At 40.6% G+C, this 24,532-nt stretch overlaps 1 protein-coding gene across 3 annotated transcripts in view; it reads left to right on the top strand.

Annotated features, from left to right (window-relative positions):
• b3gat1b (beta-1,3-glucuronyltransferase 1 (glucuronosyltransferase P) b) overlaps positions 1-24,532 on the top strand; it is a 71,844-nt gene that overhangs the window by 4,862 nt on the left and 42,450 nt on the right. The window contains exon 2 of one of the 3 annotated variants that reach the window (XM_084941469.1): positions 14,206-14,451. The exons of the other annotated variants lie outside the window; for them this stretch is intronic. The gene's annotated coding sequence lies outside the window, so the exon portion shown is untranslated. The remainder of the gene's footprint in view (positions 1-14,205; positions 14,452-24,532) is intronic. 3 annotated transcript variants of the gene reach the window in all.

Here is a 24,532-nt window from a genome sequence, read left to right as displayed (position 1 = left end):
TTTGATGTTCACAAAATGCATCACTAACACAGAAAACACAATATTTGGCACATTTTGTTATTGAGAACTGCTGATTGGCTCATCATTGGTTGTGTCATTGCACATTTTCTGGCTGATGATTCCAATTAAAAGTGTTGAAACCGAGCAACAGCATGTATATTTTCACACATCCAAATTAAACATAGGCATAACATACTGTAAGTGTAACGGTATGATGCGTTTGCCAAGTCTTGTTTGAGTTTATTTCAAACATGCTGCAGTTTTCAGCCCCTATAACTACACTCTGCCCTTTTCTTTAGAACTCAGATTTGATTAAATGTAACATCTCTGAAGTAATTTTGATTCACAGGAACAGAACAGAATTACATAAGACTACAAAACTACATGTGTGTATCATATGCTCATAGGGGATCAGCTGATCATTGGGGTCTTTAGCCTGACTTGTTATTTTAATATTGTAGTTTTGCTACATTTACAAATAATTTATCACCCAGCCCACTCCTCAACTTGTTCTTTTTTTCCACTCATGCATATTTTAAAAAAATAAATGAATTATTATTAGGCCAGTTGTTATTCATTATGTCAGCATGATAAAGTGTCATTTGGCAGTTTACCCATAGTGTTGTTGCCCCTAAATACCAAGCTGCTCTGAGGTCACATAACATTATAAATCGACCAAATTTTCCCACACTCAAAAACGATCCAGATACTTATAAATGATTAAACATGAAACAAACGATAAACAGATGCTGCAGTTTATCAGCTGCTTTGTGATACTGTGTAGTGCTGTAATAGCGCTGCATTAAAATGATTCTGCTTTTCCAAAAACAACATTGCAGCAGCGTGTCTGTTTGCCAAGCACATCCTCCACATCCAGTTAAAGCTGAACTTGAAGGAGCCGGGGCCTGAATGGGATAAACCCCCTCTTCAGTGTCGGTGAAGTGGAGCAGCAGTGTGTCCTTCTTCCACTAAATGACCCATTCTGGCATCTGAGATCAGTCTACTTAACAGTTATTGCACTACTTTTAAAGTCCCCCCCGAAGCAATCTCAACAACCGGGAAACTAGTAAACAAGTTAATGTATGCATATTGTGTATCTATGTGTTTTTGTAATCAGGATGAGTGGCATGGATAAAGTGGCTGTATATAATGGAAACTGTGTGTGCATACATTTCCTTCTTGATTGTAGGCTGATTGTATATGTGCTTCTGATTGTTTTGAGTCTATTTTTAAAGCCACTGAAAGATAAAATTGCCTCTATGTGTGGATATCGGGGGTGGGGACAAACTTCCATTCAGTGAAATGTGAGTGAATGCTAATTTATTTAAATTTAACATGAGGGTTGTACACACATGAATAATACATGTGGTTTTATCCCTATAGTTTGACTTTTCCAGTTGTCTTAAGTCTGTACTTCATGTTGATTGCACCACTCTCTTTTTAAAGGTCGGGACAGCACTGGTTTTTAATTCATCCCAATCTGCACTGATCTCCTGTTAGAGAATATTACCAGTTATCTTTCAGATGTAAAGACAAGCATGTTCTGATGTCACTTCACTGCAACTCACTAGCTGCTAAATGAGCATAAACCGCTTGCAGAGACTTGTTGTTTCTCACTTTGATCATAAGAATAATTGGATTATCTCATTACATGCCTTGCAGAATATTATAATTCATGTATACACTATGAGTTTTGATGGAACTGATTGTCATTTGCCTCTGGCTGCTGATTTGATTTCCGTTATAAGAATGGTCACATAAGTAGCTTAAAATAATTACTACTTCATTAAGGCCATATTAAATTAATTGATACACCGATAAGACATGAATTTTGATGAATGTTGATTGCCTCGGGGAAAACAAGCAGATAAATTTTTACTCCATCATCAAATACGCAAGTATGCAAAACAGCAAAAAAAAAAATGGGAATATTAACAGAAGGACTCCAACTAGAGGCTGTAATCGGATTATGGTGTGCCCAAAACCAAAGTGAATGAGAGTAGGCATTGACGGTGCCAGTGGTGATTTTGTGGGTGCATATTATGCTGACAACAGTTGCCAATGTTAAACATACTTTAAACATACGAACTCTTTAAATTGCAATCAATCAATCAATCAATCAATCAATCAATCAATCAATCAAGGCTTTATTTGCCCCCCCCCGACCTTACACACACAGCACAGACATCACATGGGGATACAGGTCAGAGATCGGTAGCGTTACAGAAAAAACACTGAAATATACACTACAATGGGAAAGTACAAGAGGAAAAAAGAGACCTCTCCTCCCAGGAGCCCAGCATGAGAACAGGAAACAAAAAAACTCCTCTGCAGAAAAAAGCACATAAATGTCCACAGAACAACAGTATGGAACACGTGACCAGCAACAGGGTCGGGTGGGGGGTGAGGAGTAATCCGAAGCAAACACAGCAGCCATCCTGCCCAGCGCTACCATTCCAGCGCGGGCTCAGACCCGCCGTGTTCCCAGGAGGGAACAAGCATCGAAGGCGTTTGGAAAGGGAGGGGGGATGAGTGTGTGCATATCAGTGTATATGTATGTGTGTGCGTGTCCAGAGTTCAGCTGAGACAGTGTCCTTCGCCCTGCTAGGCTAAGTAAACAGTCTTCCAGCCAACCCAGGTGGCCTTGCATGGAATGGGAAGGAACAGTCTAAACACAGTCGTTATCAGGGTGTTTTTGTTCGGCGCCAGCTGCGGTCGCAAGGCTGGAGCCGAAGGGTATCCGCATGAAGTGATGGTGCTTTTTACTTTAGTGCGAACAGCTCATATGAATTTCAAAGCAGTTCTAACAGTCCAACACTGGTCTCTCAATCTCCCGTTGGAGAGCCGTGAGCTTCTCCATGATTAGGGATGGGTACCGGTATCATGGCACCGGTTCTGACATAAACGGTAGTAACCAGACCGAAAAGCAGCGCACATTTCGGTGCTTTATTTGTGTGCTTTTTTTTCCTGAGCTGTGATACACTTTAGATTCTAGCCAATCATTTTACGTTTCCGAGGATAGTAGGCGGGCCCAGGTACTTACGTTCTTTTAGAGCAGAGCTACAGATTAAAAATGCCCAAGGCGAAGCGGTCAAAAGTCTGGCTGTACTTCACAGCAAACTCAGCAGCCTGCAACAAGTGCTTTAAGCTGATACTGTGATACTGTGCAAAGGAGGTAACACCTCAAATCTGATGAAACACCTGGCGACGCATAGCGTTTTTTTAAAAAGCCGAGAAATGTGCCGTATTTGATAGCTTGCTGCGAGACCTCACACCGAGCACATCTACTGCGGCTGTGGTGCTTGTTATCGGACCCGGAGTTAGCAACATCCCCCAAAAACCCGAAGAGGAGAGTCCTGGCCCCTAGCCCTGCCAGTGTAGCAGAAATGATGACGGATGATGATCGCAGCAGCAGACGTTCTTCTCTGCGTGAGTCGCTTAATGTTGTTTGTGTATAATTTACGTTGAGTAGGCTAACCACATTATTAAATAAATGCATGTAAGGTGAACTAGCAAACATCATCATAGCTACATGCGGCTGTCTTCTTGTTTGATGGCAGATACTCCCTTCACCCTGGCCAAAAAGGCTAAAATGACCAAAGAAAAAGTGGAAAACAGTTAAACATGAGAGGTTTTTGGACAAAGTTTGTGTTTTTTCCATTGTTTAAGCACTGCTTCCAGCCAAGAGTGATACCATATCTGCCCTATAGCTGCAGAAAAGGCTAACATTGTTATCTTTTTACAAAAAAACAGCTGAACATGAGAGGTTTTTGGACCAATTTTGTGTTCTCCATTCTTTAAGCACCGGTTTGAGCACCGTTTAAGCACCGGCACCGTTTCAAAAGTACCGGTTTGGCACCGGTATCGGATAAAACCTAAACGATACCCATCCCTATCCATGATGTTATCAAACTTGCGCTCAGTGATGTTGTCATTCTTGTGCTCAAAGAGCCGATTCTGAGAACTCACGACAGTGTGCCTCCCCAAGATGTCATCCAGTCTGCACTCAGAGATGTTATTCCGAGTATTCACAGCAGCCGTAGCCTCTCCAAGATCTTATCCGTGCTGACTCAATGAGCCCATTTTGAGAAACTCCCGCCTCGTCCATCGTTTCAATCCCAGCGGGCAGCCTTGTGGGGGTTCAAACAGCCGGTTCCACTTTTTTAATTCTTCGATAAGTCAGGGCCAAGCCAGCTCCGATCAGCAAGAACCCTGTTACCATGGTTCCGAATAGGTAGATATCTTCAGCACTCAGGCTCACCCAAGCCCAAACTTCTCGTTGAGAAAGGGGTGTCAATTGCATATTTCAGTTGATCAAGTCCATAATTCCTCTTTTAGGTTTTAGAGAACAGACTGTGAGAGTGTTCCAGGGAAAAGTAATACAAAAAACACGAGACTAGACAAGGACATAAGAGGCTAAGCAGGGAAGCTAAGGGAGAGGAGGAGGAGGAGAGGAGAAAAGTGCGACCGCCTTCGTCAAGAGCAAGAGCTGGCATCAAGGTCTTGCTGCTATTTGACAGTGTAACACTTTCACTCCTCATCTTCTCATTGTTAGTGTTAGTGGGGTGGCCTCGTGCTTTGCCCAGGCAGCACAAGAAGGTTGTTCAGCATTCTCTATAGAGAGGAAATGAAAACAGACAACAATCTAAAGCCACATTTCATTTCAAATGACTGTATAAATCTTTGAACGACTGGATTTTATTAAGAGTGTATGATGAAGGTGCCCCATCATGCGAGGATGAGACTACATGAAGGTATTGCAGACAAGCTCGCTCTCCCTGAGCTCTCAGTTAATTCCAGCCTGAGGTGTGACAACTGCTTTGGCATCTTATTTTTGGTACATATGATTTTAAATGGCAATTATATTATTGCAATGCTTTGTGGGTTTTTCACAACAAACTGTAGATGTAGAATGGCATGTGTACAATTTGCCTTGATATGTAGGACTTTAGTGGCCAAAAAGTACTTGATTGCCAAGTAGAGTTGGAGTTTTTGGCTTGCTGTTTATATCAGGTTCCAAAGGCTGATAGCTGGCAGTACATTACTCTATGAGGAGGCTGGTAGTATGCATAATTAGATACAGTAACAGTGCAGCATGTTTCCTTGTTAAATGGTGGACAGAAAATGAATCCTCAGAGCCGCCAAGGCTTCAGATCTCTAATGTTATAATTACAATTTCAGGCTAATGCTTCCTTACTGTTCTTTAGAATTTAGCTTAAATTTCACGCTATTGTGCATTTACACATTACACCTACAGGAGCTGCTCGTCCATGAAAACTCATGCCAAGGTGTCTCAGGACACCGCTTTTGTGCTGATGTTAATGCCACAGGAGGTTTGGAGCTCTGCGTCAGCAGAGTGTTGGTGACAGCTCAGCACAGTGACCCTGCTCTGTAACTATGAGGTCTGCCACTGAGTTGCTGTGGTTCCTAAATGCTTCCACTTTGCAATAACACCACTTAAAGCTGATGCTGGAATAACCAGGAAGGAGGAAATGTCCCAAACGGAGTAGTTGCAATGGTAGTATCCTATACCACTCTCAGTATGTTCTTTAGAACACGTTCTTTCACAAATATTGTAAAGACTTCATTTATTAGTGTCACGGTGTTTATTGTTTAGTCTATATTTTCTTATAGCAATCTCAGTATCATTATGAGCTGTGATATATACATCTCATCGGTTACCGACTGCAGGGTGTATGGTTCCAGAGTTGATGTTTTTCTAATTAAACTAATAAGATGATGCTTGTTGCAAACACAAACTATGCTGAAAGTAGGAACATTTTGCCTGTCTGAGCTGTGAAATGTACTGTTGGCACAGCACTATCCGGTACTCATTAACGCTTTCACTGAAATGTTAGACTTCACACCGTCTGTACTTGTAAACATCTTCACAGTAGAAAGCTGTAATCACATACACCCACATATAAAACTATTAAACTCTCACTTGCTACACTTTTTTAATAAGTCATATATCCTAAATTCTTTTAAAACTATTTCTCAGGTTTTAGATATCTCAGGCTTATCTGATTTATTTTTCCCCTCCAAACCCAAACATCCCACTTGCTGATGTGAAATTCACTTTAGTAATTCTATTTACCTGTCACTGTGATAACAAATCAAACCAGGATGCACTCTAAAGCGTCCTACTAACAAGTGAGGACAGGTTGGCAATACGAGCTGTTCATCTGTAGAAAGTTTGTGTATGTGGAGGTCAGAGTTAACGGCAGCGTGCTTCATCTATCAGGTATAATCAGAATAAAGTCAGTGCAATGTAGATTCAGCAGATCAGGATTTCAGGATGCTAAACTTTTCATAAGTCCTTAATTGCCTTGTGATTTGAACAGTAATGCGATTGTTCATTATCACTTGATTTAATACAGTCACCATTTAACTGCCCATTCATTAGCCATCCACAGCTGCAATCAAAAGCATGTTATTGTATAGTGTACAATAACTACGTTTTTAGTGACGTTAAAAAAGCAACAGTTGTGTGCACAAGTTGAAAGTCATTAAAGATGAAAAAATAAACAGTTTAAAGACATCATTCAGACTTTGCACCTTGGTTTCTGACTCCAGCTACTGGTTGCATCCCCATGCAATACTCATCCATCCTATGTTGTTGTGTTTAATTAAGTAAAATTACTTTCTATACATCAACATGTAAGCATTTTTATTTTAAGCATAAGCTTTCTGATATTAACATTTAAATTACATTATCAAGTCTATGAAAATTCCAAGTCTGTCCATGTAAGTCTTTATTATTGTCTTTTCAAGAAAATGCACTGCTATCCTTGAAGATAGCATTTCTACAGGGGCATAAAATGCATTGAAGTTCAAAAAAAATATTTCTAGTTCTTGACAAAAGGTAATATAGCTGCTTAGTTCGAAAACTCAAATCCTAAAACTGTAACATGAATGGAGTCGTGTGAGTCTGTTTACCAGAAAATGTAACTCAAGCTTTCTGCATAAGCATAAGAAAAATGTATTACTAGGAAATTTTAACATTCCAGATTCCCTGACTTTTGTTCTAGTGCTGTAATTGGATTAATTTTTTGGTAAATTAACAAAAATGTAAAAAATAATTCAAAAGTGTAGATTCAATCATGCAATCATTCATAATAAGGCTTCTGAAGCAGAAACCCAAAAATGAATACCCCCTCCAGCGTCCTGCAACAATGAAGCTAGATTTGTATGTATGATGCAATAATTACGTCTCTGCAAACCAATAAGTGTTTATACAAATTCAAAGCAGAAAAAAATACTTTCAGAGGAATAAATGTTGCCATTAAAAGCACATGTCAGTGTTGTCATGGCCAGCTTAAGAAAATATTTATTGAATGTGAGACTGGGGATTTATGTTTTAATACTGTATCACGGCTTCTTCTTTCTCTATATGACACCTTTGAAATTGTATCACAGTATCATTAATCTGATCTGACAAATTCTCACCTCAGGAAGAAAAATCACAGGATGTTACATTCTTTCCTAGCAGGTTAAACTTGTGCATAATTTTACTCAACTTTTCCTTATTAACAAAAACCTTCTCAACATGCCAAGCACAGTGAAATGTCAAAATAAAAAAAGAAAGAAAAAAAATAGGTTTTTTTTCACACTCTTGATTGATGAAGAGAGGAAGAGAAGCCCACATCAAGAGGACTGAGATGTGTTCTTCTCTGATTAGTCTGTTTATATGCGCACATTATTTTGAATTTTTTTTTTCTAAACACCATCATCTGCTCTCTAATAACATGCACAAACACACAGGAAGGTGTTTCCAGCTGAAAATGAGGCTGACACACATAATAAAAATCCAAACAGGTGATCATCTGTACACATTTCTGAACAGTCTTTTTAATGAATAAGAAATATTGTTGATGACTGACTGGAATTATTTGATGCAGGGATACAGACACTGAATATATGAAAGGTTCATTCACTTGAAAGAAAACTGAGCCTGAATACTGCTGTCTTATATCTTCAGAATGAATGATTTTCATATTTAAGCTTGCCAATGAAAAGGATAAATGATAATTCAGCATCAGTTGTTTGACCTGAAATAACAATATAACTTTAATCTTTATGTTATAGTGTTTCAACTTTATTCTCAAAATGAACAATACATTTTTATTTCTTAATGTGGTCCTAATACTCCATCGCACTCTTAGGAAAGCTTTCTCGTAATTCCTTAAAGCAGACTTCAGGAATAGTTTTCCAGGCTTGTTGAACGACATTCAAAGCTGGTCTTTGTGCCAGTCTATCAAGATGATCCCACGCTGCTTCAGTAATGTGGAGGTACTGACATCCATCCATGTTTTTACTGCATTTGGATTGTGTTTCGTGCTAAAAAATGAAATTGATGCCAATCAGATTTTTTCCAAATGGTATTGTATAGCAGATATTGTCTTCATTTAAATTTGATCTATATTGACTAGGTCGCCAACACAACTGGCTGACATGCAGCCCCAAATATGACCAAACTTCAACCATGTTTGACAGATGGCTGCATACGCTCACTCTTGTACCTCCTCTTTATATGCTGATGACAATTTGAACTAAATTTCAAATCAAGATTCATCACTCCATAAGATCTGTTTTCATTTCAGTTCTCATATAAACTAGCATACGTCATGCTTTTCTCCTGGTTTCCCTTCTTTAAGAATGGCTTCTTGAAAGCCGAGAACTGAGAGTATTTCTGATGAGGCTTCAGTAAACAGTAGATATATCAATTGAAAATCCAGATGTATCTAGATATGACTTTCAGATACTGTTCATCAGCTATTGATAGTTAAACTTGCCAATTGACCTCCACTTGTCCGGTTTCCTTGAGTTTTTTTAGGGACACCCTGCTAAACCTTTGACTAATTGCTCTTTGGGAATCACCTTAGTGGTGCCATGATACAATTTTTGTGAAATGCGTGCAGGCAGGAATGGTGGACCCAAAGTGCAGACTCACGGAAACAAAATGACAAAACACAAGTCCACAAGAAGCCGAGGAGCTCAAGAAAACCAAAAAACCGTGAAGAGCACTGGAACTCAAAAAACTGTCCATAAAGCTCTCCGGGGAACGCACAAAAGCCTATACAGTTCAGGAGGCTGACCCAGAGGTCGGTGGCAACACAGGCGAGGGAAATCCGGAGGCCAGCTGCGCAGAAAGCAGCGGCGACGCAGTTCAAGGGGCTGTCCATGACGACGATGATGTCCAACCAGTGGCCCAGAAAATGGCCGGCGACGTTGAGGTGGCGGCCGTAGAAGAGCCAGGTGTGTTGGACAGTCAATAACAATAACAGTCCCTGGAGGTGTAGTGTTAACAGGGACTGACACAGAGGCATGGGGAGCTGGTCTTAACATAACTGGCTATAAAACACTAAACTTAACCTGATCCATAAGCTCTGCGACATTAAGTCCCAGTTCTTTAGCCAGTTTAGTAATGGCAGGTGGCACTCTGTTGCCCGTTATATTTGCCCGCTGAGGCATGGAAAAAGTCAGACACAGGCAGTTCACAAACTGCCAAAGAAACAAAAGAAGTCTCAGCCACAATGGCAGACACGGGAGCTGTCTGGAAAATTAAACAGTTCATTGGAGGTGCCTGACTTACAGTCTCAGAATTAGCTGATTTGGGCAAAACACAAGAAAAATCAGCATGCTCTGCAATACAGGAGCCGCTCTGGGTTTCATCCGAAACAGAAACAGTTATAGAGTCAATTGATTTAATGTTCATGTAATCCAAACGTTCAGTGTCTGAGTTTGTTGGTTCGAGCAGAACAGAATCCCAAGAGGAAAACATAGTCTTATTCACAGTGAATGAAATGTCAGAAGGTTCAGGACCGGGATGCTCAAGCGGAACATTCAGCAAACAGTCACTCTTACTCACCAATGAAGTTAGCTCAGCACCCCTGGAATGACGGTGGCGTGAGCGACGCCTTCCCCTGGAAGGGGGAGGCGGCGAGAGAGAGGACGGACCAGTTCGCAAGTCATCCAGCGGATTGAGCTGCGACTGCTCCAGTTGACCGGGCTGCAAATCCTCCGGCTCCTCACACTGAAGCGGTTAACCTCCAGCAGAAACGCCGTCCTGCTGTGGCAAACGCAGCTGCTTCACAGAGAACTCTGGTGCTGCTGTGTCGGCGTGGAAAGAAAGATAGCTAGCTCACTGGCTCTTCCGTGCTCCCTCCATGCAGCTATGGTGCTGCTCAGTTTAGTGTTCAAGGAGAATTGATGAAGCCGGGAGTTGTTCTTAATCATTGCGTCCACTGCGCTCAGTCCCACAGACATAGCCTGTAAGCTATCGGCCTGAGAGATGCGGTCCAGCAAATTAACCAACCTCTCCATTTCGGCATCAACCTCAGAGGCGGAACAGTCTGCGGGGTCCATGTTCTGGTCATGATCTTCTGTCAAGTGAAGGCTGAGTGCAGGTGAACTTTAATACAGCTTTAATGCTGGACGGCAAAACAGAAAACTGGCTGCATTAGAATACAAAATAAACTTACTCGGCAGACAGAACACACAGTACAGAATGAGGGTAGATCGCGACACTGACACAGAGAAACACAGGGCTAAAATACACAGAGGGAGCAATCTGGGAATGAGAGACAGAAGCGAAACACAGCTGGGACAAATCATACATGACGAGACCAAAGGGAAGCAAAACTCAATACATTAACCCAGACTTTCAAAGTAAACCAGGAAACATAACAGACTGAACTTATATACATAGGCTGTATCCCAATTCAGGGTCTGCAGCCTTAAAGGCCGCATTTTAAGGCTGATTACGTCACAGCGATGCGACAAAGGCTGTCCCAATTCAAAGGCTGCTCGAAATGCGGCCCTCAAATGCGTCCTTCATTTCCCTGAATTTTAAGGATGTGGCGGTGTAGACTTCGTGGCCCAACATATCCCAGAATGCATAGCGCGGCGGTGGGTGTGGATAATTTTGCCGAAAAAAACGGGGGATGAGGGGCGCCCGAAGAGTAAACTTTAAGTAAATACTGAATATTATGTCACTTATTTATGTGCAAATGTTTAATAACGAAGAACATTAAAACATTACTGTTGGCCACATGTCGGCAAAGTTATGTGACATTAGTGACGTTTGTACTAACTTGGTTTTAAAGCCTTTACTTTAAAATATACGCCGTTCAATAGCTGAGCTTAATCTTACAGAGAATGATCAAAGCTCATGTAGACACAAACAAACAAATGAACAAAAGATTTTCTCCTTCATTTCTGTCAAACAAAGCTGTATGAAACGTTTCCAGCTGTTAGTATCATGGTTGCTAGGCAACCTTGGCAGCGCGACGGAGGCTAGACCGTCCCATTTCACAAGCCTCGCACTTCCGGCCTTAGCGGTCTTTGAGTACGCGGCCCTTGAGGACCGTTGAGACTGCGTACTTTAAGGCTGCAGACCCTGAATAGGGATACAGCCATAGACTCACAGGCAGACACTGAAATCATAGACACTACAAAGGGAACACGGAAATCACAACCAAAACCTAAGAATTAATAAAGAAATATAATTAAAAACAAAATACTGGGTCAGCGACTCAGGCACCCCAACAATTTTACCCCTGTGAATCTGTGTCTTTGACCTTTTTTCTTAAACTGATGTGAACAAATGCTGGGTGTTAGTGACAGTAACAAAGTACCTAAAGATACAATTTGAAACAGATTATCTGATAAGTTGTCTGTTATGAGTAGACATGACACTGATTCATCCTTTGTGTTTTTTATGCTTCAATGATTCCATATTAAGTGGCTTAAAAAAAAGAAAGAAAGAAAACAGTGTGAGAATAGTCATGCAAGAGAAAACTTTAAAAGATCTTCAGGAAGCTACAAGGAAGTCTGGCTCCTGGGAGGGGAAACAAAGAAATTATGAAAAGCTCCAGAACTTTGTACAGTACTGTCTTGCATGCTGACAAGTTAGGGCACTTTGTGTAAGGAAATGAAAAGAAACACAATCTTGAAGATATTTCCTGTCATTTAAAGAGTCATTGCATTCTCCATTGAATGACGCTGCATGTTGATTTCCTGACCACACGAGGGTCAGAAGAGCTCCAAAATTTCAGCGTTACACAAAGAATGGCTAATATCATCATACAAATAGCAAATACACTCAACACACAGTGTGACACAATATTTCTGGCCACACAACAAATGACACAATCTATGTAGGACTTAAGAAACTTTCTCAAAAAACATCAGAATTTTTCTCTTGTTACCAATTTTAATATTTCTTCAGTAGTAATAGATACTTTGTAGCTTTACGTACTCCTGCTAGACCTCAATGTAGCATTTGATACTGTTCAACATAGTATTTTATTACACAGATTAGAACATGCTGTAGGTATTAAAAGGTACTATAGCGATCACGTAGGACATCATTATATACCAGCTAGCACAACTTCAGTAACCCTACAAACGTCACTGCTGTTTAGTTTTCTGTCTTCATTTATTTTGGAAGTGATAGCAGAGCTGTACATTTGAATTCTTTCAGAAATCTCTCAGTCAGAACATGCTATATCATGTTTAGGTGGAAACTAACGAGCTAACTTCCTGCTAACTTTTAACTCAGTTAAATTTAATAAATTCTGTTTTCATGGATGCCTGGATGTTAAAGCAGCAAGGCTGAATATTTTATTAAAGATGAAAGAATTTAGCCAGTGTTTAACTCTCAGTGATGCCACAGTGTTTGTTTGACTTTGGGACCTAAGTTAGACGGAGTTTAGGACCCAGATTACTCAGCGAGGCTCCATCACGCAGTGCCACCAAAGTCGTACTAAAACATTTTTGACAGATTTTTGAGCACCGTGTAGCACATAAAATCAGTTTGAGGTCAGTAAGCACAACCAGAATTTATACATAAGGCGCACCGGATTATAAGGCAAACTGTCGATTTTTGAGAAAATGAAAGGATTTTAAGTGCGCCTTATTGTGCGGAAAATACGGTACTAAGGTTTCAGCATCTCTGACATGGCATCAGACTACACAGGCCCCCCTTCCCAAGTTCATCAGTGAGTCCTGATCACCTAAGGCAGCGGTCCCCAACCTTTTTTGCGCCACGGACCGGTTTATGCCCGACAATATTTCCACGGACCGGCCTTTAAGGTGTCGCGGATAAATACAACAAAATAAAACTAGTACCTGTACAGAACAAAAGAAGATTTATTCATAACACACGTGAAAAGACCAAGGAAAACTGAGTTAACGATAAAAACAATAACAAAATAACACTGAAAACCGATAAAAACCCTGAAAACCATACATTTCACACCTGAGCCTTAACTCTCGCGGCCCGGTACCAAATGACTCACGGACCGGTACCGGTCCGAAGCCCGGGGGTTGGGGGCCGCTGACCTAAGGCACTGTCACAGATTTATCAGTTGGACCAATACCTCCGTTTACTTGTAAACAGACCTAACTGTTGTTGATGATGTCTGTTGATTTAAAATTAGCTTTTACCTTTTATTTAAATGCAGTTGTCCATAATGAGTGGTTTTCACAAAGTACATGGCAGCTCCTGGTATCTTCCAATTTTAAGGCTGAACTAGTAAGTTTTTTTCCTCTTGGCTAATTGCATCTGTGGTTTTACTGATATTGCCTGAATGTGGCATTACATCTGGGATTTTACCAATGTCATGTTTCCCCATACATTTTCTTCCCATAGTGTATGTGTAGACAAACGTGGATGACTGCAGTGTCTCATGTGTGATATCAAAAGACTTACGCAGGCTTGAAGTTAGAGTCTCTTGTCTAAACCACCTGCTGTAAGCACCATCAGCCATGTACCAGTCCTCCTTAGTTCCTGATATGAGCGTTCTTCAGATTGTAGGCATATTTTTACCCTATTTCTCTTTAGGAGTTTTCAAGAAAAAAGAGTCTATTCAAAGTGCACTCCTTTCATACGCCTGTCAGGAAATGAAAAGAAATGCCCTTACTGTCTGACTAGTGGGCCATGTGACTAGCTTTTTTTTTTTTTTTTTTTGCCTTAGATAAACAACTCTCAGTTTTTTGAAATCCAGCTTCATCCCCAAGCAAAATTTCCATTTGTGTGGCTGTGACATTTTTTATGTGATTTATTCTATTGTCCCGAATCCCCCGGCCTTTGCTGCCCCTCCACCTCGTCCCCTTGCCATCAGCTTGACAATCCCAGCCTTTGTTTTTGCAATGAGAAGCAGCATTCTTCCAGAGGGATGACCTCCTCTGTCTCTATAGAGGCTGGCACTGGGGACACGACCCTCCCCGATGATTGGATAGCACCCGCCGGATGCTGTGAACGAAATCCACTAGTTGTCACCCCAATGCTGCCCACATGTGCGCCAAACACAAGCTCATTCCCGAGAAAGAGAACTCGAGGGATCCCTCTGTTCATCCCAGCTGATGCTCCCAAGCCTCAGCACCGCTATCAGGACCATTAGCACAGAACACAGGATCCAACTCTGTGGATCATCATTCGTTTCTGTGAGTATCCATTTGATGCTTTTTAACGGTAGTTTTTAACAATATACTTTAGAGTCAGGACTCCAGTGATCATTATATTATTGTTCTTAACAACTGCCAAGCAGGGCAAATTAATTTCTTCCTTTCTAGAAGAAAAGAAAAGAGGAGGTTTTAGCAGCACCATAAGAGGAGGCTGAAATGAAAGGTACTGAAGTGAAAAACTATTTCAGAGAGACTCATCCTTAAAATCCCAAAGCACACTCATTATTAGAATTCCAAGCCAGCAGTACATCAAGGCACCCAGCTCAAGTTTTATACCTCAAACCAGCTGAAAGGGATGAGTGCAAACACAGGAACATCAAAAACCAGAAACAGTAATGCATTAGACTACCTGCAGCGATGCAGGTATCTGTCATACACAGACACCTGCACAGATCTGGATTCAGGTTATTATGCAGTTATGTGGGTAGGGATAAGTGAATTAACTTTGCAATACCTGTATTGTTGATAGTACTTTTATTAAATACACAGCACATAATAACTGTTGCCATTATCGCTGTCTGTGTGCCACCTGGCTTGAGGACTGTAGGGTGGGAATAGGAACTGCTTTGTAATGAGGATTTGCCGTGGATACATGGATGCTATAACACAGAGTTAGCTGGGCATTCACAGAAATGCAAAGCTGTGGTCAATGATGCTATTTATTGAAATTCCATATCATGAGTGTATCTGTGCGACACAGTGCTTGTAAGGCTTGTTACCCTTTAAATTGTGGCTCTTTCATCAGTATGCCTTCAGTGTGTACATGTCACATAGCCCCCAGCAGTGCCTGCCATTTGACTCTCATTAGCACAAACAACATTTGTATGGATTTCCCAGCTGAAACCGAATTTATGTTTCAGGGAGTTTTGATACCAAGAGAGACCTATTTATAGTGTTTATGAGCTCTTCCGTACATTTTAAAGACATGGTAAGACACTTTCAATCCTTTTAAGTGCGGCATGAGGCCTGCCTGTCCTCCTTCCACTCATTGCTCTTTAAACCAGTCAGAGTCTATCAATAATGAGCACTGCATTAGAATCATTTTGTTTGGTTTGTAGATGTGCGTCTCTTTCCAGCACAGCTTTACTGCCAAGTCCCATTATGTACTTGAATTGATTTACAGCTATTCTATCATTTCTTATAGGTAACGCCATAAAAAGGCACATTAAAAGAACACAAGAAGATTGCAGTCACATTAAAACACTGGTGCCGTAGTAAACGTGTAGTAGTGGTCAGTTGTGTGTTATATAAACAAACTATCAGCCTGTTGTTGCTGACTGGTGTTCTAACAGGCACAATCAGCGGCATGCTTCAGTGCTCGCACACAGTGCTACTGTTCACGGCTGAGCTGAAGAAAATAATACTACATTATGTAGATGGATCAAAAATGAATCATTCCATGAAAGAACCTTCAAATTGTTAAAAAATAATTAAAAAAGGAGAAAAGAAAATAGAGTTTTATGTCTGAGTTTCATGTAATGTTCGTGTACTGACTCATCTGCCCCCAGCAAAGGTCATTAGCAAGTGGCAGACCCGTGTGCTTAGTGATGTGTATGGACACGGGTGCTGCGCCAAGTGGATTCTGAAAACCAATCAAGAGAGCGCTTTCTCAGCTGATGGGATTTAATGAAAAAATCCATTTGAAACAAACACTGCCAGCACGACCCATGTTATTTTATTTTCTCCTTATCCTTCAAAGTGCTTCCAGTAGCGATGGTAGTGGTACTGTCATGAGCCATGTCTTTGATTATGCACATTTTCATCATGTAAAATCATTCAATAAGAAATATTGTATTTGTCATTTTTATTTATTTTTTAAGGTTTTCTTATCAGTCGCAGTATTGGGTCGATTGCCTGATAGTTTTATAAAGACAGAAATATCATTTGTTTACTCTCTTTTTCCTAAGATAATTTTTATTTGCCATTGTTGGCTCTGTTTGTCAGTTGTTGGTGTAAGGAAACAGGAAACAGGGAAAGGGTATGACATGCAACCTGCTGGGAGAAACAGTGAAAGCTGCAGGCACAGCATGGGGTATGTGCCTTATCCATTAGACCAATGCACACTTTCAGCTATTTTATTTTAATTGCAAATACTTGTAAATACTTAAACGTTGTGGGTTTAACATTAGTAAAGGGACTCAGGCAGCTGGAAACCATATATCTATGTATGTATGGATGTGTGGATAGATGAGGTGTTTTGTGATGTTCTCAAACTGATCTCCCTGTTGGAGCTCAGTCTGGGGGGAGTTTTTTTTCTCCTCGTCTTTCCTCGTGTTGTGTAGTTTCCATTGTTATACCTCTATGACCTGCCTTCCCCATGTGATGTTTGTGTAATGTATGTATGGTCAGAAGGGTAAGATGGCGCTGGCAAGGCTGGCAGCCTTAACCCAATTTCCGTCGGGATGAATAAAGTATTATCAATCAATTAATCAATAAATCAATCAATCAATAGCCTGGCTGCAATTACACTTTTTCAACTTTATATTTGAGCTTGTAACAGACATTTATGCAATATAATGAAGGAAATGTAGAATAAACATAAAGAATGTTAAATGCTTAAATTCAAAGAGAATTTGAATAGTTTTCTTCAGTCTTTTACAGGCTCTCTCCTGTGAAATGCAATTTTTTTAAAAACCTATATGCTAATAGGTAAGTATAAACTAATATATAATATATAATATATATTAGTGTTGTCTAACAATTAAAATGTTTAATCAGATTCATCACAGGGTTACTGTGGATTAATTTTGATTAAATATCATGTTTATTCTCTATTATTCACATTTCATTTTGCATGAGCAAACAGACTCGAGAAAAAAGGGAAAATATACGAACTTAACATGTTTATTGAACATTTGGAACATTCATGTTAACAAAAACCTCTGTAAACATGTATCCTCTCTCTCTGTCACTCCTGGGGAGGCTTCAAGTCCTTGAAACGAGGAACCAAAGCTGTGTAAAGGTTCTCAGTGATGTTAACAGGTCTGCAGTTTGTTGGAATCAACTTGGCGTCAGTCAATATGTCCGAGGTCGACTTACTGAGTCCCCGATGCTCCGTGAGTGGTTTGTCGCAATTGTCGCAACTGTGGTTTGGCATCTATCTATCTATCTATCTATCGATCTATCGATCTATCGATCGATCGATAGATAGATAGATAGATAGATAGATAGATAGATAGATAGATAGATATATGTATGTATATATATATAGCCCATCCCATAGGCCAAGACATCCTGAACAAGTTGCCAGTCTATCAGGCTACCACAGAGATAGGCAGGAATTCATGCTCACATTTGTAGTTATGCCCTATTTAGATTGACCAAATGGCCGATCAGTTTACAGGTTTTTGGATGTGGGAAGAACCCAGAGTACCCAAAGAGAATACACACAGGAACTAGGAGAACATGACTCCACCCAGAAGCTGGTTGGTGGTTTCATACTCAGGCTGTTCTTTTCACTCCACACTTTAATCTGGGATAATCAGTGTTTGAAAGTGGCTCAATTTTTACCACAGTACATCACCATTATTACTTTATCTGCAGGCATAATACAGTCAAGATAAATGATCAATATGTTCAAAAACATTGGGCGATTCTCAGCATCACTGGATTCAAGCAAATAGAATAAGAGAAACTGTAGTTTTTAATTGTGTGAATGCTGCAAAGCATACATGTATATTATTAAGAGAGTTTTGTTTCTGTCATGTAGTAATTGTGCTTAACTGTATGAAGCTTATTAGACATTATGAAATAGATCGTATGTAAAAGCAAAGTTTGCCAAAGTGCTTAAAAGAGTTTTTTTCCTTAGCAAATTTTCTACTTGAATTTTATATTAATTTAACAAATTTTTGGATATCATGTGTGATTTCCATTGCAAATATTAATAGTTAAATTTAGGGGGCTTGGCAGAAAAAACACTGGAGCGGAGCTGTGATGATATCAAGTACACGCCCCCCCCCCCCCCCCCACCCCCCCACCATGGCGTCAATGACAGATTACAATAGGTTCCAGACATTAGTCACAGTTAATCGTACATCTTGTACATCTTTAATAGCTATGAACAGACATAGAACTTCTCATTTTGATAACACCTTCCATACAAGGTAATAATGTTAATGTGGTTATCGCCTCCAGTCATCTGTTACTAAGTAGAATAAAATGCAACAGGTTTGCAACAAGAAGCTGGAAACATTTGGGCCTCTGCTCAGGCCTATTCCTAGATTATATGTATTATATGTACTGTAAGCATGCATTGCAGTTATCCTTCTATGTTCTAGTTTCCCTCAGCATGTATCACCTGGACAGTCACGCCAGTGAAGCTTAAGACCCTTAATGAACCGAACATCAACTCAAAATAAGCACAGATATGCAATGTGTATAAAATACTTCTAACCGTACTTGTAATAAAAGTTAACATAATGGAAGGATCCTCATATGGACATCTTCAATCTACAACTTTAATGCAATATCAATACTGTAAGAAATATTACTAAATGGAATAATGCTGTAAAGAATGTTATTAATGCAATTATAATGATGCAGATTATATGGCAGCAATAAAAGAATTTCTGTATCTCCACATGTTCCAACTGCAGAATGTTCGCGCTGCGTTCTCCCGGTCTCTGAAGTACAGACTTCAGTACTGAGAAATGGTTATTGAGTCAAACTGCTTGAAACACAGAGGCCATGAGACCATACTCTCACAGTCACTGTTCACTCCATGGTGTGTGTGTGTGTGTGTGTGTGTGTCAGAGGGGTGTTTAGCTGCCCTGAATCAGAAACTGCTTGCTGTTTACATAGAGCGTTTATAGATTCACACTGAGTTTATTTTAGGTCTGTAGGAGCCATATGAGTTGTTCCTTTTTGACTAAGTGGGTTGGTTTAAATGGACTCACTGTATTGGTGCACGGGTGTGGGGCATGTCTCATGGGTGTGGTAGATGATAAATGTGGTTGCACTCACCTGTTCACAGCACCTAATGTTGATGAGCAGAAAGGTAGGGTGAGCATGAGGCAAAACTTTCTGTTGACTGCAGCTTGAATGATTTTGATGTATTTTAACTGTAACTTGATGGTTTTTGTATATTTGTGCACTAATTGATGCCATAGACCAGGTTGTAATTTGACATAGTAGTTAGTGCAGTTATTGGTGAGTTGCAGTTATTTGTTTGTGCAGTCTGTGCATTTGTTTAATAGTTAATTTAAACATAAATACCCACCGCTAGTATGTACGGAAGACTAGGTTGAGTTAGTTAGGTTTAATAGGCAGATAGTGGGGGATATTGCTCCTGTTAATTGTGTGTCCAAGGTTTATTGAAGGGAATGTCATCAAGTTGATGTGTTGGAATTAAGCTGTGTGGCATAGGTGCAGTTCAGCGTTTGGATTTTGTAATGTTTTGAAGAAAAATGGAGACACACCAATTAATACAATGTGGTGATGTGGATGGAAAGAAAAGACAGCCAAAACCGACTGCTAAGGCTTTGGAGAGTCAGATTGAAAGGCTTCAAACAGAACGTCACACTAACATTAATAAAATTAAAAGGGTCATAAAGGTTATTAAAGAATTAAAGCAATTTGAAGATAATGTTTCCACTGTTCAGGCTCAGTTAGAGAATTTGTCTGTGTTGCTTAATGAGGCAACTCGTCTGCATGAAACCTTGCTTCCTTTGCTTCCTCAAGAAGAGCAAGAAAAACAAACTGCTTGGTTCATAAGTGTGCGAGCACATAATACTGAGTTTATGGAAGAGATAAAGAAATGGCTTCATGATGCAAAGGGAAACCCTCAGAGTAAAAATCAGGTGTCTGAGCTTGATTTGCCACATTTAAATCCACCTAGTGTTGAGTCTTCTGATGTATTACCTGCTGGAAATGGTTCTGGTGCTTCTAGGCACACCGGGAATGTTGGTAAAGGTGCTGCGATAGATGATGTTAATCCAAGTGATAGCATCTCTAATGTTGGAAACAGAAGTTGTAGGAAAAGTAAATCATCACTCAGTGGCTCAGTGGTTTCATCTGCCTTGTCAGCACGCATAATGGCAGAAGCTGACATGGCTGTCCTACTTGTTCGACAGAGGTTGTTGAAAGAAAGGCATGCTTTGGAAGAACAAGAAATACAGCTTAAGAAAAGAAAGGAGGTGCTTGACTTAGAAACTGAAATAGCAGCCTCAGCAGCAAAGGTGAATGTTTTAAAAGCTTCTGAAATGTCCCGAGTCTCAAGTGCTGTTAATGTTAAATCTGATGGAATGAATTCGTATTTAGAACGAGAGCAGGGGAGTTTAGCCGTTTTAAATCCTAATGCTCCAACGTTCAAACCTGTGTTACCAGAGCAACCATATCAGGGTGTTGATGCAAGTGATCATCAAGTGCATGTATTGGATGTGAGGCCCAAGGTTAAAAATATTTCTCAGCCTAAGGTCGTTTCATTGGAACAGTCAGAGACGAAGTTATATCAAGTATTCCCAGGTTCAGTTTCGACTACTCGGATGATGTCGCAGTCTCACGCACAATCAAAACATCTTACACATACAGTGCAAGGTGGTGAGGGTCATGATCATCTAGTCACAGTTTTGAAGAAACAAAATGAAATTACAACTTTATTGGCTGAGTAGCAGTCTCTGTTTTTGCTACCAAGGCGTGACATTCAGTTATTGGATGGTGATCCTTTGCAATATCAAACATTTATGAGAGCTTTTGAGCACATGGTGGAGAGTCAAGCTCACAGTGCTAAGGATTGTTTATATTTTCTCGAGCAATATACTAGAGGCCATCCAAGAGAAATGGTCAGAAGCTGTCAGTATATGCCTGCTGAGTATGGATATGCTAAAGCTAAATCTTTGCTCCAGGAGAACTTTGGCAATTCGCTGAAAATTGCTGCTGCCTACATTGAAAGGGTCAGTAAATGGCCACCTATAAAATCTGATGATGTGAAGGCTTTGCAGGAATATGGGTTTTTATTAAGGCAATGTTGTAATGCAATGGGAGACGTTGAGTCCTTGCATGAGTTGGATGTCTCTGCTAATATGCAAGCAGTTATAAAAAAGTTGCCTTATAAGCTCAGGGATAAGTGGAGGAATGTTGTGTGCGATCTGCAGGAGAGGTTTCAACGTAAAGTGGTTTTTTGCGATGTTGTTGAGTTTGTCGAAAGGCAAGTTAAGATCGCAAGTGACCCATTGTTTGGAGATATACAGGATCCTCCAACAGCCATCAGAAAAGAGGCTAGGAATGGTAAGTCTCAGTTTTACCCTAAGGCTAAGCAGAGTAGTTTTGCTACTACAGTGGCCAAGGTGGAAGGGAAGATTGAGCCAGTGTTGAGGCAAGAGAGTGGTTCAGTTGTGACCAAGGTTTGCTTGTTTTTTGGAGCAGGGCATATGTTGGATTTGTGTCCTCATTTGAAAGAAAGTTGCGCTGTGAAAGATTATCTTTTTTGAAAGAGAATGGTGTGTGTTTTGGTTGTCTGCGCATTGGGCACAGAAGCAAGGACTGTAGGAAACGTCTCTTGTGTAAAGTCTGTAAACAGAAACACCCCACACTCTTACATATCCACTCCAAGCAGAGGGAAAGTGTTTCAGTGCAAACTATAGGAGGGGGAGAACCACCAGATGAAGGTCCTTCATGTGCTGTGCAAAGCAGTGGTGTTACTGGGGCCGGTGAGCAAAATAGTGCTCTGTCCATAATACCAGTTAGAGTGAAGGCCAAGAAAGGTAATCAGTCACTGATAACCTATGCTTTTCTGGATCCTGGGAGTTCAGCTTCATTTTGTACTGAAGGGCTCATGAATAGGCTGAGTCTTTCAGGAAGGAAAACTGGCATTCTTTTGCGGACAATGGGTCAGGAGAAAATGGTCAGTAGTTATGTGGTTTCAGATTTGGAAGTAGCTGGTTTGGATTTCGATCACTACTGTGCCTTGCCTGACTTATTTACTCAGAAAAGCATGCCTGTTCATCAATGTAATATTCCCCGACAGGAAGATCTCGATAGATGGCCACATTTGCGCTATATTAAGATACTGGAGATAAATTCCGGTGTAGACCTGTTGATCGGGACCAATGTGCCCAAGGCTTTAGAGCCATAGGATGTTGTTAGAAGTCAGTATGGAGGTCCCTATGCAGTAAAAACTATGCTGGGTTGGACGGTGAATGGTCCTCTCAGAGAGGATCGTAAGACTGACATTTTTGATGTGAGTGTCAATAGGATTTCCGTGGCAAGATTGGATGAGCTGTGGGAACGTCAAATGAAGGCTGATTTTCCAGAATGTATTCAGGATGAGCAGTTTGCTTTGTCTAGAGAAGATCAGCAGTTTATGAAGTCAGTGATGGACTCTGTTAAGTTGGTTGATGGTCATTACACCATTGGTTTACCTTTTAGGTGCAATCAGGTAAAAATGGATGATTCCTGGTTGTCAGGGCCAAAGTTTCTTGCTGAACCAGAAATTAATTGGCCAGTGAACCTTGATTTTGGAAAGATCTCTTCGAATGATCCAGAGATTAAAATGGCCAATTTAGTTAATGCTGTTGATGCAAATGAACACAAGAGTGCATTAATCGGGGACATCAAGAAGGCCTACAGAAAGCTGGCTTTGCAGTTACACCCCGACAGAAACAAAGACGACCCGCAAGCCCTGGACAAGTTCGCAGACTTGGGGGCAGCCTATGAGGTCTTCTCAGATAAGGAGAAAAGGAAACGGTATGACATGTATGGAGAGTACGGGCTCAAAGAGGGTCACCACAGCTCTCACAGCAATATCTTCTCCAGCTTCTTTGGTGATTTTGGGTTCATGTTTGGTGGCAACCGACAGCAACAGGACAGGAATATTCCCAGAGGAAATTACATAATACTGGACCAGGATGTTACACTGGAAGAAGTGTGCTCTGTGAACTTTGTGGGTGGTGAATGTGAGTTGAAAGAGGCAGTGGAAGTATGGAATCAGGCACAGATTCATGAGATGCTGCTGCGAAAGGGCATAAAGTGGATTTTTAATCCCCCTGCTGGTTCCCATCATGGCGGTTTTTGGGAACGTCTCATAAGGTCTGTCAGGAAGGTGTTAAATTCCATTTTGAAAGTGCAGAATTTGGACGAAGAAGGCCTTTGTACGGTTCTTTGTGAGGCAGAGGCTATTGTGAACAGTAGGCCAATAACCAAAGCCTCTACTGATCCTAATTATTTGGAGGCCTTGACTCCTAACCATCTGTTGACCAAGCCTTTGATGCCATCAGGAGTGTTTCAGAAGGGGGACGTGTATGGACGACGTCGATGGAGGCAAGTACAATACATGTCTGACCTGTTCTGGAAGCGCTGGGTTAAGGAGTACCTGCCCAGCTTCAAGATCGTCAGAAGTGGCAGAGAATCGGACGGAACTTCATTCCTGGGGATGTGGTTATCGTTGTCGATGATTCTGCGCCTCGTAACTCTTGGGTGACTGGAAGGATTGTGGAAGCAATTTCTGACAGTAAAGGACTTGTACGTCAGGTTCGTGTTAAAACAAAGACTGGTTGTTTGGACAGGCCGATCACTAAAGTGTGTCTTCTACAGGAAGCAGAAGAGTCATGAAGATTGACTTTTTTCAAATATCTATTTGTATTAATGTGTATTTGTTTATTTTGAATTGAAATTGTATCTTTGAATGTTTGATAAAGGATAGATCATGTTTCTCAATATGTCTCCTACATGGTAAGTATGATGTAATTATTGCTCTAAAATAATTAGGGGCCGGTATGTAGGAGCCATATGAGTTGTTCCTTTTTTGACTAAGTGGGTTGGTTTAAATGGACTCACTGTATTGGTGCACGGGTGTGGGGCGTGTCTCATGGGTGTGGTAGATGATAAATGTGGTTGCACTCACCTGTTCACAGCACCTAATGTTGATGAGCAGAAAGGTAGGGTGAGCATGAGGCAAAACTTTCTGTTGACCGCAGCTTGAGCGCAGCTTGAATGATTTTGATGTATTTTGACTGTAACTTGATGGTTTTTGTATATTTGTGCACTAATTGATGCCATAGACCAGGTTGTAATTGGACATAGTAGTTAGTGCAGTTATTGGAGAGTTGCAGTTATTTGTTTGTGC

The sequence above is a fragment of the Perissodus microlepis genome, chromosome 10 (genome assembly GCF_051167445.1).
Source record: "Perissodus microlepis isolate ML-2025 ecotype Zambia chromosome 10, ASM5116744v1, whole genome shotgun sequence".
In the NCBI taxonomy this organism is placed as follows: domain Eukaryota; kingdom Metazoa; phylum Chordata; class Actinopteri; order Cichliformes; family Cichlidae; genus Perissodus; species Perissodus microlepis.
Note: the sequence above shows the minus strand (reverse complement) of the source record. Positions and strands in the feature narration are given on the sequence as shown.